Here is a 20,344-nt window from a genome sequence, read left to right on the forward strand (position 1 = left end):
GACTTCGGAAGGGCACTGAACTGGGGACTGAACCGAAACAAAAAAAACCACGTCAAAGTCGATCAAAAGTCAAATTAACCTTTTTTTTATTACTCCTGTAAGCAGACGAAGCAAATGGCTCATCTGGTGGTGAGTGGTTACCGTCGGCCATAGACATCAGCAATGCCAGTAGCAGAGCCAAGCCGTTGCCTACCGATAAACGGTTGACTGTTTTCTTTAGCTATCACGGTGTCGTGCACTCGTAGTTCTTGCTGGAAGGTCAAACGGTAAATAAAGAATATTATTTGAGCGTCATGCGGCGTTTAAGAGAGCAAATTCGAAAAATGTCGGATTTTTGATAGAAATATTTTGTTTTTGATTTTGCAAAAACGCAACAGATACCATCAAGCAACAACCTTATTCGCCAGATATGGCTTCAGCCGACTTTTTTTTTCTAAATTCAAAAGATCACTTCGCGTCATCTATTTTCATTCGGTACAAAAAGATAAATGAATGTTCGCGACGAGAACTGATGTAAATTCCGGAAAAACGTTTAAAAAATGTTTTGATGTTTGCATTATCCGTTAGCGTAAGTGTATCTTTTCCGATGGAGCATACTTTGGAAATGGTAAAATCAATTTGGATGAATAACTAACATTTTGTGTATTTCCTCGGGAAAATACCGGTACTATCTTGACAGGGTAGTATATAAATAATCGTAAACAAAAAAATGAATCTGTGTAATGTATAATAAGTACAGAACGCCGGCAACAAATTGGAGAATTACTTTTTTGTTGTGTTCGTTATTGTCAGTAGAAGGTTCTTAAGAAAGAAATAATTAAGAAAATTTGGCACAAAAAAAAAAAGAATAAATAAATGTAACCTTATGGCGTTTGACATAACATTGACAGAATGCGTGCTGTAAATAAAAAGCGGATGTAAAAAAATCTGAATATGTATAAAAGAAAATTCAGGAAAATCAATAATAAATTACAGTCTCCGAAGCGAAGCAAGGGCGGGCCGCTAGTATGTATATAATAATAGCTGCTTTTAGAATTAAAAGAGATACATACCTCCTCTGCCCGTTGTACATTTAATGGCAATCGAATTTAAACTACACTACTAAATAGAACTGATACGCATTATAAAGTAAAAATAAAAACAATAAATGACACCCTTTTATGAGTTAGAAAACTACGACAATATAAATTAATACAAAAGCCCCACGTCAGTACAGCGAGAGCAGGCACGGTAAATCGACAGCTTGACAAAGGTCTTGACAGAAAACGGACTCCGTTGCCTAAATTATTGACAATGGCCATACATGTCACTGGAGGCGAGTCGAAGGTTGCGGTAACAAGAATCACTGATTCATTACGTGTCCTTATAGAGACACTAACTCTATGATTTAAGTGATGAAGATTCTTCTGTTCACCTAAAATTTATAGTATCTCGAATTGACAGTAGCGTGAATTAACAGTACCGTGAATTGACAGTACCATGAATTGACAGTATCATGAATAGTCAGTATAGTGAATTGTCAGTATCTATATATTAATACGTGAAGCAAAAACTTTGTATCCCTTTTTACGAAAATTGCGCGGACGGAGGAGTATGAAATTTTCCACACTTATAGAGAATATAGAAGAGAAGTGCACAGTGCTAATATCTTTTTAAAATAATGCATAAAAGATACATTAAATCAATAAAGAAAACATTACACACACTACATACCATGTATTTGACGCACACACGCATGCATACTATTTATTGTCAAACTTTGTTCTTGACGTCTGTTGTCAAATTGAGATTAAATATTGTTTGTCTTTGTTAATATTTTTATAGTGTAGTCTTGGCGAAATTTGTGATTATAGAAGTATATAATACAATCATAATAGTGTACAAACTTACAATTCCAATTAATTGTAGTCGAATTTCGACTACTGCGGGACCTCTAGTCTTTATTAAATTATAAAGGCAAACTTTTATTACAGTCTATTTATCAGGTAATTCTGTTTTGAAGACGAATATATCCTCCACAGTAGACACGGCTTGACTATGCTCGTATCTTTAATAACCGTAAGCGACAGTAATCACTTACCATCAAGTGAACCTTATGCCTGTGTACCTTACAATGTAATTACTTAAAAAATATTCAAAGATGTACTACTATTTTTATACAATTTCTATATTCTTATCTAATAACAAAGAAAACATGATAAAGTTTTCGCGCGACGCTTTTCATTATTCACATTGCTGCCTCCTGAAATGCGAGGAGTCGACCAGCCACCCCCCGTTACATAGCCTGTGATTTATTTCCTATAATTTATTTAGTTTTTCTTAAAATAAAATCTCGGAAATCTTGTGTAAAGTGTATCCTCATGCATAATTTATGTTTGTCAGCAAAAAGGCAAACTCAAAATGTTGAATACATTCTGTAGCTTGATTATGCCTTCATTAGATGGCTTAAGTGGTGGCTCTTCGGTCTGAATGGACGGCGAACCAGCGGCCGTTGGCTATATGACCATCGGCCTTCTCACTCGGACGGTTGTCCGGGGCCTACCTAACAGTGCGGTGGGAAGACCGCGTTATCCGGCTACTTTTCAATTAAACGACCCTGTGTAGGGCGGATTGTGAAGCCGCACATCCGGTTTATTTATTCCGCCATTCTCAGTCGCTTTGATTAAATTAGATTCTCATTAGTACTGGTTTTATTATATATGAATATTTCTGGCAACGGTATAATTTTGGAATTAAGTATAACCTGATATTATACTGTATAGTCAAAGTGAGGACTGTCGTTACATTATACAATATTGGTATATTTTTTTATTGCTTAAACTGATGAACGAACTTATGGCTTACCTCGCGTTAAGTGGTTACCGAAGCCCATAGACATCAACCAACCATATCGCTCGATACGAATCCTGGACGTCTTATACTTTAACCCACGACAATCTCAAAACTTTCGACGGCTTTCACTGTCTAAGGAATTTGGTACCCTTTTATCTCCAGCTGATTGATCCGTTAGCACGTTCATTCTTCAGGAGTAGTATACAAAATCGGAGACTTTTCAAATCTCTCAAGACTATGGCATGGGATTGCTTCGGCTATTGTAAAATAAACATTTATTAAGTTATAATTCATTTACAAATCAATGCTAAGATGTACCTAAAATGTGTATGGGTGACATCAAAGATGTGTTTCGAGTTACATGGGTCGTAAGCAACGTACAAGCAATTATTGTAGTCTGGCCTTAGGCAAAGCCACGAAACAAGCGATTTTGTATTTGATTAAATTTTAAAACATTGATTCATATTGTATCAAAAACGCTTTAAATTTGAGTTTATTTTTGCTTTAGATGAACAAAGGAGAATACGACTCACCTGACATTCAAATCTTATCGGAGTCCGTACACATTCAGGCATAGGTAATAAGTCATTCGGTATTTTTTAATATTAAAAGAGGCGTAACAATTACTTTAGTGGCCAAAGGCTTTGTGAGCAAATATACAATTTCGTCCTTTGGGTAACATTACGCATGAATATAAATCATATTTATCTAATTTCACATAAATTGGACTTTTGGGAGTTAATTACCGTGAAAACTATAAACTTGTAAATTACGTGTTATATTGACGGATTCTATGAACCAAATTAACTTATTAACTTCAAGGGCGATTTTAGTGGTCAAAATTTTGCTATTAGTCCCCGCGGGCTAGTATGACGGTTCGGTCTATTTCTGCCGCGAAGGTATGAAAGGTTTTCGTGGTTATGAAAAGTGGTAGAACTATTAGCTATGAGTGAGTATCTGTATTTACATGTTGTTTTTTACGTATTTCAGTAAGTAACCACTGATTACCAGAGGGAACGCGAGCTAGCCGATTTTTGTCAGTAAAAAATAACTTTACAAAGATAATTCAAGGCTCAATTCCAGAGAGATCGACTAGATTTCACAAACTGACTTTCGCACCATTTATTTCGGAATTCTGATAGCCTTAGCCTTATTTTATGAAGGGTACCTGAATACATTATAATATTTTCATTTCTGCTAAACGCAATTTCATGTAGTCGATGAAAAAAACTTCATTATGATTTTCATTTGTTCTTGTTTGTTCTTGTTCGACTTCTACATACCCAGTATGTTCCGTTCCTAAATTGATATTTTATAATGTTCAGTATTTTTTCTTTGAACCACTTCAATGTTATATATTACAATCTCAATGACTGGTTGACGTGACATCTGATGAATGTTCCTTCACTCGTAGTGTTCATAATGACTCCAGTACCCACTTAAGACAAAACGGAATAAATTTGGTAATCGGGTTGTTTCTAGTATGTTTTTTTTATTGCTTAGATTGGTGGACGAGCTTGCAGCCCACCTGGTGTTAAGTGGTTACTGGAGCCCATAGACATCCAAGACGTAAATGCGCCACCCACCTTGAGATATAAGTTTTAAGGTCTCAGGTATAGTTACAACGGCTGCCCCCCCTTCAAACCGAAACGCATTACTGCTTCACGGCAGAAATAGGTAGAGTGGTGATACCCATCCGCGCGGATTCACAAGAGGTCCTACCACCAGTAATTACGCAAATTATAATTTTGCGGGTTTCATTTTTATTACACGATGTTATTCCTTCACCGTGGAAGTCAATCGTGAACATTTATTGAGTACGTATTTCATTAAAAAAATTGGTACCCGCCTGAGATTCGAACACCGGTGCATCGCTCAACACGAACGCACCGGACGTCTTATCCGCTAGGCCACGACGACTTCAAAACTTTTTTTTACGTTTTACTTTACCAACTTCTCTAGTAACAATATGAAATACGCATCGGTGATAATAGCGTAAAACTCGAATGTGACCAACAAAATTGTAATTGAGAAACACCACGATTAAGAAATAGGGCATGGGAAAATTATATTTTTAATTTTAACAATTTGAATCAGGTTTTCTCCAAAGCTAAAGAGCGATAATTTAGTGAATGGCACAGGTTATTACGTGAAAAAGCCTTTCACGGAAGTTCGTTTACGGGTATCATCAATGATTTCATCACAGACAAGTGACTTCAGATATCCAAAAGCTTTGGGGATGACCAGGTGGGTGGTATGCTCTTCTCTGCAAACGCAAAAAGATGCCTTTGCCCAGTTACGAAATCTTTTCAAACCATCTCTAAGTAATAAATGGCAATAGTCTAGTTTATTTATCGTTTCGCCTAATGGTTCCACATTATTTTTAGATTTACTATAGTTTCCAATGGCTTTAAGATGAAATGCACTATATTTAATCAAATAAACATTTATCTAGTTTCAAATAAAACCATGGTCACCTTAAACAGAAGGTGGCAACACTCAGGTCGCCCGGCCACCGGCTAATTAATTGCGATCGTTGTTAAACGAAGCATCACGTCGCGACCAGGCCACCCTTTTTTGTGGCTTTCACAAAAAAAGGATAAATCTAAGTTGAACTTTTGTGTTTGTAATTGTAACAAGCATTAAATTGAAGAAAAAAAATGTTATAGCTTTTGTGGTATAGTTACAGTTCAGTGGAAAGCAAATTTTAGGAATTTGCTTTACACTGATGGTTATTTTGGGGCTATTTTGGTAGCCAGTACGGGTAGGCATTTACAATTCTGTTTATTTCTGCAGTATATTTATTGTGTATACGAAAAATGAAATTGTAGTAAAAAATACAAACAATGTTTCAAGTCTCATCGCAATCAATTAACGCGGTATTAAAACTAAATAAAAGATCATTGCCATTGTATTATATAAATCTCCTAATTCTAAAAATGATTAAAAAAATATGATATTAATAATATATATACATAGGATACAACCCCAAATCTGTTGTATAAATTTTAGTCTGTATTACCAATCTCTTTGAGATAACTAAATTCTAAAATGATTAACAATTTAAAGACTATAATATGTTCGATGTAGCCGATCCTTGCCCAACGACGCGAGCCACTATGACGGTAGTTTAAAAAAAAAAACACTAAAAATATTTCGTCAGGCAAAAACCAGAGCTGCACCACGGGATATGTGAAAAATGCTTTCAGTGCATTTCAGGCGTGGACGGACGTTTCGTTTTAAAATGAATGATTGAAAGATACAAGCCCTGAGTTTTTTACATAGGTACATGTTTTATATTTTATTTTTCGTGTGTACGAGCAGTCAACTATGAGTCTTTTCATCGAAGGCGTATAGTTCTATTTCACTTTGTCGTTTAATGAGTGATTTAATATCATTTACATCAGTGATAACTTTTGCAATAGACGGTCCGGCTTTAGATAAGGTTCTCTCCACATTACTTAAGTGTACTGTAAATATTCTTAAAGTGCAATTCAAAACGAATAATCAACTGTAACCACTGGCTTAGCTATGTCCTTAAAAACAAGATCGATCCTACACACTTTCTATCACTGTCGGCCATAAATTTATCTTAATTCGATGTGAATATTGAATTTAAAAAATACGACATTAATTAACTACATAATTTAAACAAAGAACAATCACGAACGTTACATTTTAAAAAATCAATTTATTCCACGTTCTGGAAACAGCCAACAAATATATAAATGGACAATCAAATAAATGGACGCTCTATAAATGGACAATTAAGATGAGTATGTACTTGATATCGTGTGGATCACGAGTGCAATTATTACAATTTTTTTCAATTCAATTTTCAATTCGATTCATTAGTGTTCACGTACAACAAGCCTTAAGTGACAGACTGGTCTTAAGTGATAACTGTCACTCAACTTTACGATTGAGATTGAAGTCTTCATTGTATTACAAGCTGTCCTCAATAATCGAGACGAAACGCTTCGTGACAAAAAATACTTCTGATCTAAGTTTAGACGTGTGATTCGTCTCACCTAAGCTTACTGGCGTGGGTGGATGTCCTATGCAACGCGGGGTCCTCATTTTTCAAGTCAATTCCGATCAAATGCTTTATATTTCTTAAATATTAGCATTGGTAGGACCTCTTGTGAGTCCGCACGGGTAGGTACCACCACACTGCCTATTTTTGCCCTGAAGCACTAATGCGTTTCGGTTTGAAGGGTGGGACAGCCGTTGTAACTATACTGAGACCTTAGAACTTATATCTCAAGGTGGGTGGCGCATTAACGTTGTAGATGTCTATGGGATCCAGTAACCACATAGCACCAGGTGTGCTGTGAGCTCGTCCAGCCATTTAAGCAAAAAAAAGGGTCTTGGAAAAAAAGTTTTCTTGACTTCTGCTAGTCTGCCATCAGAAGGAGGCCGATCGTAAGAAAGAGAATCTCGTCGCTCTTTAAATGGCCACAGTGGAGCTGAGAATAGAAGAGGAGAAATTGTGGACAGGTTAAGTGGTTTGGAACCCCTCGATTTTGATTTTTTGAAACTGAGATTTAATTTAGTAAGATGAACTGGATTCCGTCTTCCTTCGTCATGCTCCAAAATAAGATTAAAAGAACGCATCTTCTACGCCACCAATTGAATATTATTATAAGGTCGTAACTCATATTAATTTCAGACTAACAATGAATATAATCTGGACTGACTTCAGCCGTTTTGTACATTCTCCTGAAATCTCCAAACACATAAACATTATATAGACAAACAATTCTAAATTCAAACGCACCATCTTGAAACATTTAATGGAATTCATAAATCGATTCCCTTTTAAATAGACCATGAACCGACAGATGTCGCTAGTGTATCTTGTATTCTCAAAATACGATCCATCAAGTAAACAAGATCGCATCAACAGCTCTACGCAATGCCATTCATCTTAAGCTATCGTAGTGAACAAATTAAACACTTTAATACACGAGGCGTGACTAAAAAGGAAAAAAAGGGGCAGAAAAAGCCCTATCGAATACAAGCGCTCGGATGTTGAATTTCAGTTTTACTGGATTAGACAAATTGCGATAAACCACTATTTGTTTATTTTTTTATTAAATGATAATTAAATGCTGTTGGAAAAGTTAGCGGAATCGTCATAAAATTATTAAGAAGTTATTTGTTAATGTATTCTTTTTTTTATTGCTAAGATGGATGGACGAGCCCACCTGGTGTTAAGTACTCACTGGAGCCCATATACATCTATTAGGTAAATACGCCACCCACCTAGAGACATAGTTCTAAGGTCTCAGTATATTTACAACGGCTACCCCACCTTTCAAACCGAAACGCATTGCTGCTTCACTGTAGAAATAGGCAGGGTGGTGGTACCTACCCGTGCGGACTCATAAGAGGTCCTACCACCAGTAACGTTTTATTATTATTTCTATAACACACAATTTAATTTACAGCAAAGAGATTTCTCTAAACGACTGGCAATCAATGTGCAGTAAATCACAACGATTCTGTTAAAAATGTCACGCTGTGTGAACTGTGCCCTTTCTCAGGATATTATTTACTTGGGATCATTGATTAGTTTGTTGGAACTATTTTCTGTTGTCGTATGAGAATTCAAATCATAATCGTTGTAAGGAGTGGTTGTTTTTTGGTAGAAGGTTTGTTACAAAAGTAATCTCAAAATTGAACAAAAAGTCAAAAAACAACAAAAACCCCACAAAATAAATGGGTAATTTTTATTTCCTTTCAAAGTATGATATTTCCCTTCTCTTATATAAAATTTATGCTATCATACAAAAAAAATATGCGCAACGGCGGCCCATAGAAAAATTGTCAATCTCCTTTTCTATTACCGTTTTTATACATTTTAATGCAATAGTTTATTTTATAGTTACAACTTTTTTGTTCTTTTCGATTCTAGTATGAAAAAAAAATTACATCTCTGAAAACTGTCAAACATTGGTCGGAGATGTAACGCCAGCAAAAAAACGGAGTCCCCTCGATATCCGGATTCTAAATCTGTATCCACACTCCCTCGCTTCAATGTCCCAAGAAAGGACACCTTTGATTAGTAATTTTTAGCTTTGGTCTTTGAATTTAAACGCTTCTAGTCGGAAGCGAGGGGCTCTTTGATGGGAGTTATCATTTAAGGAATCATTTTTATGAGATATCATATTTTACGACAAAGATGACTGAAATCATGAGCGGTTTTGTTTCAACGTTTTGGGTGTGTAAGGAATTTTAGATACCAAAATGTATATCCGCCCTTACGTTTTATTTTTTTGGAAATCATTTTATCTCTTTTTTTCGGTAATTCTACATTTTCGAAGCTACCTTCCTTGATGTGGGAGTTTAAAGTTTCAATTGCTTTTTTTAGCGACTGTCCCATCCTTAAAATCGAGGAGCATGACTTCAGCTCCTTTGACTTGAGATTCACTCTAACTGGTAGAGCATGACGGATTTCTATGAAATGATAAAGAGTGAGTAATTGGGCCATAAGACCGTTTTTCAACAATTGTACAAAAGCGAGTCGCAACCTTGACGCGACGCGGCGGTTCCACCAGATTGTGTATGTGTATGTTTATAACTATTTTTTATTTGTACGAATTTGGGATATTTAAATTGTGCCTTTAACAATATTTCTGATACAATACAAATCATTATAATTTTATATAATATTATTGAATTTATGTTTTTTTTTATTTCTTAGATGCGTGGACGAGTTAACAGCCTACTTGGTGTTGTTAAGTGGTTACTGGAGACCATAGACATCTACAATGTAAATGCCGCCAGCCACCTTAAAATATGAGCTCTAAGGTCTCAGTATAGTTATGACGGCTGCCGCACCCTTCAAACCGGAACGCATTACTTCTTCGGTGCAGAAATAGGCAGGGTACTTACCCGTGCGGACTCACAAGAGGTAATACTACCAGTAAACACATATGAAATGGTTTCCTGAAGTCACATACGAAATATAGAATTTAAACTTAATTTAATTAGTAGGCGCTGCTATGTTATTGTCTATTACTGCCGCGAAGTAGAAACAGAAGATTTAGTAACTTTACTAAGGTACTATAGGTAGATAAATGTTTTCCAACTAAGAACCTCATGTAAGCTAGTCTGCTCAACGCCTTTAACGTCAATACAGCTTTAAAACCAAAAAAATCTAAGCTAAACCGAGTTCAATTTCCAATTTAAAAAGGATTTATTTCCTTTGAAAATGTTTAAGAGAAAGCCCCTTCTAAAAATAAGTATTGTAGTCAAATCTCCTGCGACGTTTCAGATTTAAACCCGAGTCTAGACACGTCAGCTAAATTCACAGCTTTGGAATGTCGGTCTTCTAATTTAAATTCATCCTTTGGTTTTCATGAATGTTTAGCGTATGTGATCGATTTTATTAGGTTTTATTATTTATAATTTTAACCGTCCAACAAATGTTGACTCGTGTCAGCTATTAGCGAAGAGGTTTTATTCGTTTAGTTTTCTTATGAGATTCGTATAGTTTATATGTATATATGTATATTTAAATAACGCTTTTTTACAATAAAATCATCTTTTCTTACATTATTTTTAATTCAAATTTATTAAAATTTATTTTCTATTTTTTAGTTGGATTTATTATAAATTTTTTTAGTATTTTTAAACTATTATTTATTTGCACTAGACTTATAGGCGAAATCACAGCCACAGTCGTGGCCTAAAGGATAAGGTGCGTGTTTTACTCGTATGATTTTTTTTTTTAACTAAGCTGCTAGCCTTGAGAGCCGTCAGCGTCGCCGGACTAGTAGGTGAGCTCCCGGGGCTCAAACCTGACGTTGCTAACACTAGCCCTAGCAAGAGCCGTGCTTCTCAGAATCTACCGCCGGATCGGAAATGCGACCTACTGAGAAGATCCGGCTAGTAACTCAGTGGGCGGCGTCCCTGGAAATCTAAATGTATGACAACTTTGCAACCAAACGATATGCCTAAAAATGCGGGTTTACAGTACAGTTCCGACCACTAGATTATTCTATGATAAATGCAGCCGCTAGATAACTTGTTTTCGTCTTTACCCTTATTACCCTGTCGCGGATAATTTTCTCTACTAAATATAAATTCATCATAATTAATCAAATGTAATCAAGTTTTAGATATATATTATTTTTGTTGTAAATGCACTGGCGATTGCACCTATAATTGAGGTGACATCTGCCATGTAATTATTGTTAGTTTGTCAATGTTTTGTATTGATGATCACTTTGTTGGTGCAACTAAATAAATAAATAAATATTTTAAGCTATTGAATAGCTTTTATCGCGGGCTTTGAGCGCGGCGACCGAATCAAGAAATTCTGTGACGAAAATAAAGCCTAACACTCCACTCCGCCTACTATGTAGCTCGCGTTCAACACATTAACACGTTGCGCTTGTGTAGTGTTTGTGAATAAGCGCGCAGCGTGACGTGGCACTGCATGCGCATCATGAAAAGTCTGCCCATTTCTCTCTCGCGCGGTCTAGCTTATGAGTGTGAAGAGGACAGTTAATGTTTCGCTTTTGTTAATGTCTATAAATATAGCGTGGTCTTATTTTATTATTAACGTTTTAATATTAAATTATTATTGTCTAATTATAATTGCACAAGTTGATAAAAAATGCTATGCAATAGCTTTACCTCGGCAGTCCCCGAGTGTCACACGTGTTTTTTTTATACACAATAATTGAGGCATTAACAGCAAATTTTCCTGTAGAAAATCAACTGCACTTTTCATTTTTTTAAATAGCTTAAGCGCTAACATTGAACTCGAATGCTGCATAAATCTATCTATTATCACGAAGCCCTGAAAATCATGGCCGGCGGAGATAAAACGTAAAAATAGACATCCGCTTTAATAACGTCGATTCCGGCAATCCGCTGACTGATAGTTCCCATTCTCATTAACCGCCAAGGAATAGAGTCACCATGATATCTCGAAAACATGGCTAATTAAATCATAATAATTAATTACTATATAAAGTTACACAGAATCAATTAAATTTGATTCGATGCACGACAAACATACATATATTTATAGTTTTTTTAAATAAAACTTGAACTTTAATTAATTAAAATATTAATAAAGCTGTTCTTTTATTATAAAAGCTTAAAATTCTAATGTAGCATTTACTTCGAGCTAAAAGGGAATATAAGATAGTACACATATTCTAAGTAATAACAAAATTATTTATTAAAATTTCCTTAAAATTCCTTACCAGAAATATTTTGCCAAATTTTTAAACAAAGGCTGTAAGGTTTTATTCATTAGAGTCGTCTGAGAATTCTTAATTATTAAACTACCTATCGAATGAAAATTTTAATTCCTGGTAACCCTACTTACAAGAAGATTATAAAGGGCGATGTGACGTAGGCGCCGAATGATGTCGTAAAACTTCGGGCCCGCTCGTAAATCCCGAGTGGTCCGGAGTGAAGTACACCGCCGAAATAGGAGTGACTTAAAAAATAGTAAAAAGAACACGTGACTTTGTACTGCCAAGTACGTTTTCTCAGGATTGCGACTCATTTGCTTTGATTGTTTGATGACAAACGACCCTATCAGAAGATATTTCGTTTTTTTTTTAAATTTAATTTTGAGGTTTGCCTAGAAATTATGAGGATAATGTTGATTAACAATAATTAAGAAATGGATAGAAATGGCTTTAATACTAAAAAAACAGCCACCAAAACAATTCTAAATCCTTAGATTTTTTTTTAAATCAAATAAAAAACAAAGTAGCAACTGGATATAGGATTTTTTTTTTTTTGTCCATCAAATTTTTAGCGTCAGTGGTTTTCGAGTAACCTTGGGAAAACCACCAGCAAAAAAACGTAAATCCAACCGTGTGACATTCTATTTGGGTAACGCTAGTGCCGGTAATATTATGAAATTTCGATCAATAACCTAATTCATTGTTTTCTTTTTTATATTTTTCTCGTAACTCTAAGCACTGAAAGTGATAAAAAAGGTTTCTAGGTTGCTTAATTATTCCACCATATAGTTAGTATGCATTAAAATTCCCAGCCAGTGTTTCGATCACATTCTTCAAAATATTCGTCAAAAAATTAAACACAGTTTTTTTTTTGTTTACTCCGCTAAAGAACTCATAGCCCACCTATTGCTAAGTGGTTACTGAAAATCATAGACAACAAAACGTAAATGCAGCTAACCAACTTGAGACATAAAGTCTAAATCCCAATTTTTGCAGCTGTCACTGAAATAGGCTGGACAATGGTACCAACCCATGCGGGCCCCTATCAAATAATTTCGCCACGCCATCAGTAAGCTTCCAATTTCAGTAGTTTTTTTTAAAATCTACTTTGTAAATACAAATATACAAAGTTGAATAGAATTGATTGATGAAAATTACATATATAATTAGAAATACACCCTTGTCACGTCGAGACCTGAGATTCAGTGGGAAATTCCAGTAACAACTAACTTAGATGCCGATCATCAAAACAGTATCGAAGTTTCACGATTGCTGATACTAGTATTGGGAAGAGTCTTGCTCTGAAGTCACATATAGAGATGTAAGTTTTTCGTAACAAAATTCTATATTGTTTTCGATTACAAAATTAAAAATAAATTACGAAGCTAAGTTAACACAAAAATATGAAAATTACGTTCTTGAAAAATTTATACATAATCAGACCAAAGTAAAGAGATGAAATAATGAAATAATTTAAATACTCTAATCTATTTTATAGTTTTTTAAGTTATGAAAACATGGTGAAATCTAATGTGCGAGAAAAATGTACAAGGAACCGTATATGGCAAGACTAAAATTGTTTTTTTTACAATTTAGACAATTTATACTAGAAAGAAGGGACAAATTTTACATTTAAGGGCAGATGACATCAGATGACATTTACTTTTACCTTTCCCAATGCGTTTTCCCGAGTGAACGAACCCGACTCCGAACGTGTCGTGGCTTGTGCCGTTCTATATATAAAATCAAAACGCGGAGGGCGCTCGTCTCCCTCCTTCTTTTGTTCCTATTTAGAAAATCAAAAAATAGAAGCGAAGGGTGTTTCGGGATGCGTATGAGTCAGTTGACGGTCGGCGCGCCGGCGCGTGCTCAACGTTCGCGGGCGGTATTCGCGTTCCAAATTCGTAATTGGAATTTTTTTGGAAGAAAAATTTTCGGTGTTGTGATGTAAATGTTTTGAATTTCTACTAAATTTACGATGTGTTTTGTTATAGTGGTAGAAAATATTCAAGCTAACATCATAAGCGGTACGTATATTTTTAGAATTAATTTATTAAGGAAAACTTTCGGTTAAACTCTAAGCTAAGATATTTACCATTTTTCTGCATTAAATTCAATCTAAAATTAGCCTGCATATTGTACTCGATTTATGAAATATTATAATAATACCTATTTAATAATATACCACATAATACATATAATTCATTATAAACGATGTAATAAGCAAAAGGATAAATTAAAACGGAAAAATTAAGCCGAGATTACACAAAGTGTGAAAGGTCCGGGGCCAGTCGACCGCGTGCCGAAATTTTTAAAAATGTAATTAAAAAAGTTATGAAATTCGCATTGTAAACGTCATTTGGGCGCTGTATTAATAAGCGGACAGCCGACCTCGTTTGGTCGAATGTTAATAATTCCGTCTGTGCCTACACAGTGCATCTGACTTTACGTAACCGAAGTTCTTATCAGTTTATTTTTCAATACATCTGACTGAATAGTTTTCTAAATCAATATATGGTTTCGATTTTTATATCCCTGACCTATGGTAACAAATTTACGCAAAACTTAGTTTTCTGAATATTACAAACAATTTAGGTATTGTTGTTAACCTAGACGCTTGTAGTGCCCACTGAGTTTCTCGTCGGGTCTTCTCAGTGGGTCGCGATTCCGATCCGGTGGTAGATTCTGCGAAGCACTAATCTTGCAAGGTCTAGTGTTAGAAAATTCTCTCAGGTTGAGCCCGTGAGCTCACCTACCCGTCCGGGCGTAGCTGGAATAGCCTAAAAAAAGGGTTGCAGTGCTCATCCATTGACCTTGTGTTCAGAGTGTGATAGTACACTTAGAGAAAGCATACTATAGTACTTATTTTGAACCGTAGGCAGTGTTTTTTTTTTCAATCACAGATTACTCACAGAATCCAGCGGTAAATTGTGTTGCTGTCATTATTGACAACTTAGTAGATATAGATTCTAATTTGAAAACTGGAACGGCCAGTAAATAATCGGATAAAAATTTGAACCTCATATCTCAAGGTGGGCCGGGGGCATCTAAATAGTGATGTCAATGAATGAACCTGGGTAATCATCTCGTATTCTTGCTCAGCTTGGTCGTTGATTAAGTGCAAAAAAGCCCTGAGGCTCGGTACATTTTTATTGTCTGTCAAAGATTACCATTAGGTCCGGGTATATGATATACGACAGAAAGCGCTAAGTGCGCTAATCTATTAGTTCAACAAAACACACAGAGATGCCGGTCCTATCGCTTATTCGTCTAGCGACGTGCACACATCACAAATAAGAAAAGTGAATTTAATCCTCTTAAGCAAAGAGAATCAAATCCAAATTCAAAATAATTAAGATACTACATACTTCGATGATCTCAAAATAATTTTAGTCATCAACTTTCAATACTGCTTTACTTTTTACTGCGTCAGATTCGTGTACTGTATACAGACTTTTGAGGCCAACGGATCAGCCGGGAATACTCCGATTCCGCTGATAACGTTAGTGCCGAATTTTTACCAACGTTTTTAGCGAAAGTGCTGACATGTGTTTACGTACTGAACCACCTTTATATTCTTGGTTTAATTTTAGTCATCACGAACTAGAGACAAGCAATTTCGGTGAGTTTTTCACCCATACCATTTAGTTTTTACAAAATTATTAAAACATACTGGTGGTAGGACCTCTTGTGAATCTGCGAGGGTAGGTATGACGACTCTGCCTATTTCTGCCGTGAAGCAGTAATGCGTTTCGGTTTGAAAGGTGGAGCAGCCGTTGTAACTATACTGAGGCCTTAGAATTCATATCTCAAGGTGGTTGGCAGCATTTACGTTGTAGATGTCTATGGGCTCCGGTAACTACTTAACACCAGGTAGACTGTGATCTTGTTCACTAATTTAAGCAATAAAAAAATAAAAGCTTATTAAAATAATAGTTCAAATTATTTTATCTGAATGTTATTAATACTTAACAAGACGTCTAATGTATATCTACGGAATTTTCTTCTGTTAAAACGGTTTTCCAAAGTGATCGCTTGCTGGCATAAGACCGCCCATTGTGGAAATCTACCCACCTATTGACTAATTCAAACGTAAATGGTGTGTCGATGTGTAATAAAGTAAGCTCTCTATCTCCGTAAATTTTATATAATTAACTTTGTGTTCCAAGAAAGATTCTAGGAGACATTTTTCGTATACCCAGTGGTCTGTGGCTTCAGACTAGAATTTATGAGTTAAGTGTAGTTATGTATTAAATTGTTTTTGTTACGAAATCGATCAGAGAAACTCACGGACTGCTTGTAAATTTTTTTTAACTCAGAACACTACGAAAGCCATTTCCTCCGTCGTGTCTATTTTGGAACATTAGTTAATTCACAATCGATTTTCTCAGCGATGTTCAATATCGAAATCGATGGAAGAAAAAGCCATGTTGCTTTCTAAAATATGATCCAAAACGAGTATTCAAACGAAGTGGTACTTCAGGCCTGGCCAAATACTAACGACTTAGTACCCTCAAGTTTGGTCGTATATCGACTATAATACATATGTATTTTCCATTTACACAATTTACAGAAGAATGGATACTCTAAAATCGTGCTCTCATGTCAAATTATTTAGCAAACTAATATAACTGTAAGGTTCTTCAAAAGTATATACAAATGCAACCCACCCTAATCGATTTCATATTTCAAATGCTTTTGTGTTCAAATGATCTTTATCGTATTCAGCTTAGGATAAGGTTTTTTTTTTGGATTAAAAATCGAATTGAAACGTAAATGTTAAATTGAAGCTTTTTTTAAGCATTCAAATAAGAAATGTTTTAGACTCTATATCTGTCAACGTAAGAAGAAACTCAATTTTCATTTACATTTTCTTCACATTAATCCAGACCACGATAAACATCCGTACGAAGACAAAGCGTTGTACTGCGGACTCTACATTCTGCAGGCGCAATGTAGAGCACGGGCCGCTTATTTTGCTCTCTTCTGTACAGCTTACATTGTGTAAAGACGAATTTAAACCCAATTGTTTCTTTGGCCACTTAAGTTTGTTTATAATAAAGCCGAGACGAGAGTATAATCGGTTCAAAAATGGTTTCACGATTGGAGTTTCATAATTCTCGTTCAATTTGTTTCGTGGTCATAAGCGACAAAGATACTACAAATAGTGATAAAAGAAGAAAATATGTCTAAATGTTCACTACATTTGAATTGTTAATTAAATTAATTTGCATTAATTAAATTGCTAGTTGCTATAATATTTTACACGTCATAAAAGCTTTTTTTTTTTTCAAATGATATTTTCTCTTTCAAATTGATCCGAACATAACACAAAGTGGTATGTAATTACAGCTTTAAATTATATGAAGTGTAAAAAAATAATTCAAGGTCAAGTATTTGATAAGTTTCGTTTTTTTGCGTATGCAAAAAAACGAAACTTATCCCTAAAAATGTACTCATAACTCAAAACTTTCATTAAACATGCAAAAAGGTTTTTTTTAAAATTCGATATAAAATGGTAATTTGTGGAGTAATGCTCTCAGATGAAATCGAGTGTAAATGTTATAGTACTGAATTATTGCATTATGTATTTAAGTTTCAACTTAAGCATCATTTTTTTAGATCGAGATTTGCAAGTATATGTATGTATGTATATACAATTTTAAGAGTAAATAGTGCATCGTAGTTTAATATTTGCTTGGTTCTATAAAAAAACCAGAGGCATGCTTTCATTACGTGACGATTTCTAACAGTCAACCCTTACGGCAGCGTTATGGAGTTTTATTCTAAGAAAACTTTTTTTTTTCTTCGATATATTGACGAGCTCACGTCCTTCCGGGTGTTAATTGGTTATCGGAGACCATAGACATCTACAACGTAAATGCCGCCACCCACCTTGAGAGATAAGTTCTAAGTTACAGTATGACGGCTGCCCCGCCCTTCAGACCGAAACGCATTACTGCTTCACGGCAGAAATAGGCAGGGTGGTGGTACCTACCCGTGCGGACTCATAAGACGTAGTACTTATACGTAGTACTCCCTGTTTCCTCATTCAAAACAAGACCAGTTTTAGTAATAATGTCTGAAAATGGCGGAATAAATTGACAATTTCCTTGTAAAGCTTTAAGCTCATTTGCATGGAACAGACTAAACACAATCCTCATTTTCTAAGTTCCTTCTTGTGAGCTCTTAGTTTCTCCTTTTTAATATATAATATAATAAAAGCAGTTGTCCACGCAAATCTAAACACTTATAAATCTCACCTGTAAAACATCATACTAGTTTCTGAATTTCGCACTTCGATTTTAGAACATACGAAAAGCTCTTACCCGTAATTTTTACAAGGTCGAATGTTCTATGCGTAATAAAATACAGCCGCCCGGCATGATATTCGAGTAGCCAGTGAGAAATTGGCCGTAAACCCTTGAAGCCTTGGAAAAACTTTACGACCTCCGCTCATTGATATCGGGACATTCATCTATGAAAATATGAGCTCAATTTATGGCCGAGAGAAATAGAATGTTTTTTTTTTCAGAACTAAAATATTCGAACGTTGGTAGTTTAATTTGGTTTATTCGCAACATTCTTAACAAATACGAATCGATTGTTCAGAAATGATTTATATTTGCCGTAAAAGAGTTACATTTTACACCGTATTATGGGATTTTTAAATAAAAAAAGTATTAAAAAAATATAATGAAATACGTAATAACGAAACGAATATAAAAGCAAAAACGATATTAAAAATTTTGAATCCGCTGAAATTATTCGAAACACCCGAAAATTGTTGAGTGAAAAATATTCATCAAAATTTTTCTTCATTATAATAATTTGAAGGCGGTTCAAGTTATAGGATTCAAGAGCACATTATCAAAATCGAGATGTAACTCCAGAATTCTTCCTTACGTTTCTTCTTGTCTATAATAGATTTCACTCTGACAGTAGGTAGCGACTTGCCTCTGCGCTTGGCATTGCTGATGTCCATAAATGAAGGTAACCACTCTCCATCAGATGGGCCGTATGCTCATCTGCGTACAGGGGCAATATAAAAACATCACTGCTCTAAATAATAATAAAAAAGACAACTAGATCATGAACAAATTTGTCCATACATTGTCTTAAATTTTTTATGAAAACTCAGTCTCATAAGACTCCTTTCATGTAAGTCAAATGTATAATAATAATTAAAGTTCCTTTTATACGGTCGTCCGGGACCACCAAAACTGTAAAGCATTCGCAATTTGAGAAACGCGTGATTAAACTGTAAGAGTAGTTTTATCTGTGTCTACGACTCGGGAAAAGTAAAGAAAACGCTAAGTCGAAAATACGATATATTGAGTAAATCCTTAGCTTAATACGCGTTGAAATTGATTGATTCTTTCATTGATTTTATCACTGAAGTCATTGCACGTACCAATATTTAAGGAAACTAAATTTATTATATCTTCTAACTCAATATCGAAACACATTATTGTAATGTATCAAAATGTTCGTTAAAACGAGCATACTACACAAATGATTTCATACGAGCTATGAATCGACCCTTTGACTCTAATATAATTCAAAACCTACTTAAAATCGTTTCGATAAATGTACCGACAAACACACGTGAATACTGCTTATGCATTATTTATTTTTGAATTCTAGAATAGCAACTGATTAAAATTTGCTCGCATTAAATTTTCTTCCAACTAAAAATATAATAAAAATCTTATCACTTGAACCACTAGATTGTAATCCGTGGACAACTCACTCTAATAAATTTATTTCTCCGGCACTAATTGGAACGACTGATTAATTATTTCTGATTGCTTATCAGGGACTCATTCAAGAAGGTTCGAGAATACAACTATTATTATTTGCAACAACTATTATTACGAGTGATAGTGCGTCTTGTGAGTCCGCACGGGCAGGAACCACCGCCCTGTCTATTTCTGCCTTGAAGCAGTAATGCGTTTCAGCTTGAAGGGTAGGGGAGCCGTTATACTATAAAACTGAGGCTTAGAGCTCATTTCTCGTTCAGTCAGTAAGTATTTACAGTCGACATCATTGCGCCACTTTGAGAAAGCGGCACGACATGAAAACCCTCTTGTCGTGGCCGCCGGAAATTACATACCCGATCTTATGGACCCAATGGTAAACAGTCGACGTCGCCCTAAGCACGTCATTACGGATCCTCCCGATCCATTAACGATGTTTTTAAGTACCTCAAGCACCGGTCACCATCCTCGCCAAACCCGTCGCTTGCGACGAAGGGCTCGACGAGTAAATTAACCCATAGATACAGCCCA

At 35.2% G+C, this 20,344-nt stretch overlaps 1 protein-coding gene across 2 annotated transcripts in view; it reads left to right on the forward strand.

Annotated features, from left to right (window-relative positions):
• The first annotated feature begins 13,873 nt into the window (after positions 1–13,873).
• The window catches only part of LOC101744717 (protein TANC2), a 307,082-nt gene continuing 300,611 nt past the window's right edge, over positions 13,874–20,344 (forward strand). For both annotated transcript variants that reach the window (XM_021350968.3, XM_021350969.3), the window contains exon 1: positions 13,874–14,080. The gene's annotated coding sequence lies outside the window, so the exon portion shown is untranslated. The remainder of the gene's footprint in view (positions 14,081–20,344) is intronic.

This window comes from Bombyx mori, chromosome 23, assembly GCF_030269925.1.
Source record: "Bombyx mori chromosome 23, ASM3026992v2".
NCBI lineage: Eukaryota > Metazoa > Arthropoda > Insecta > Lepidoptera > Bombycidae > Bombyx > Bombyx mori.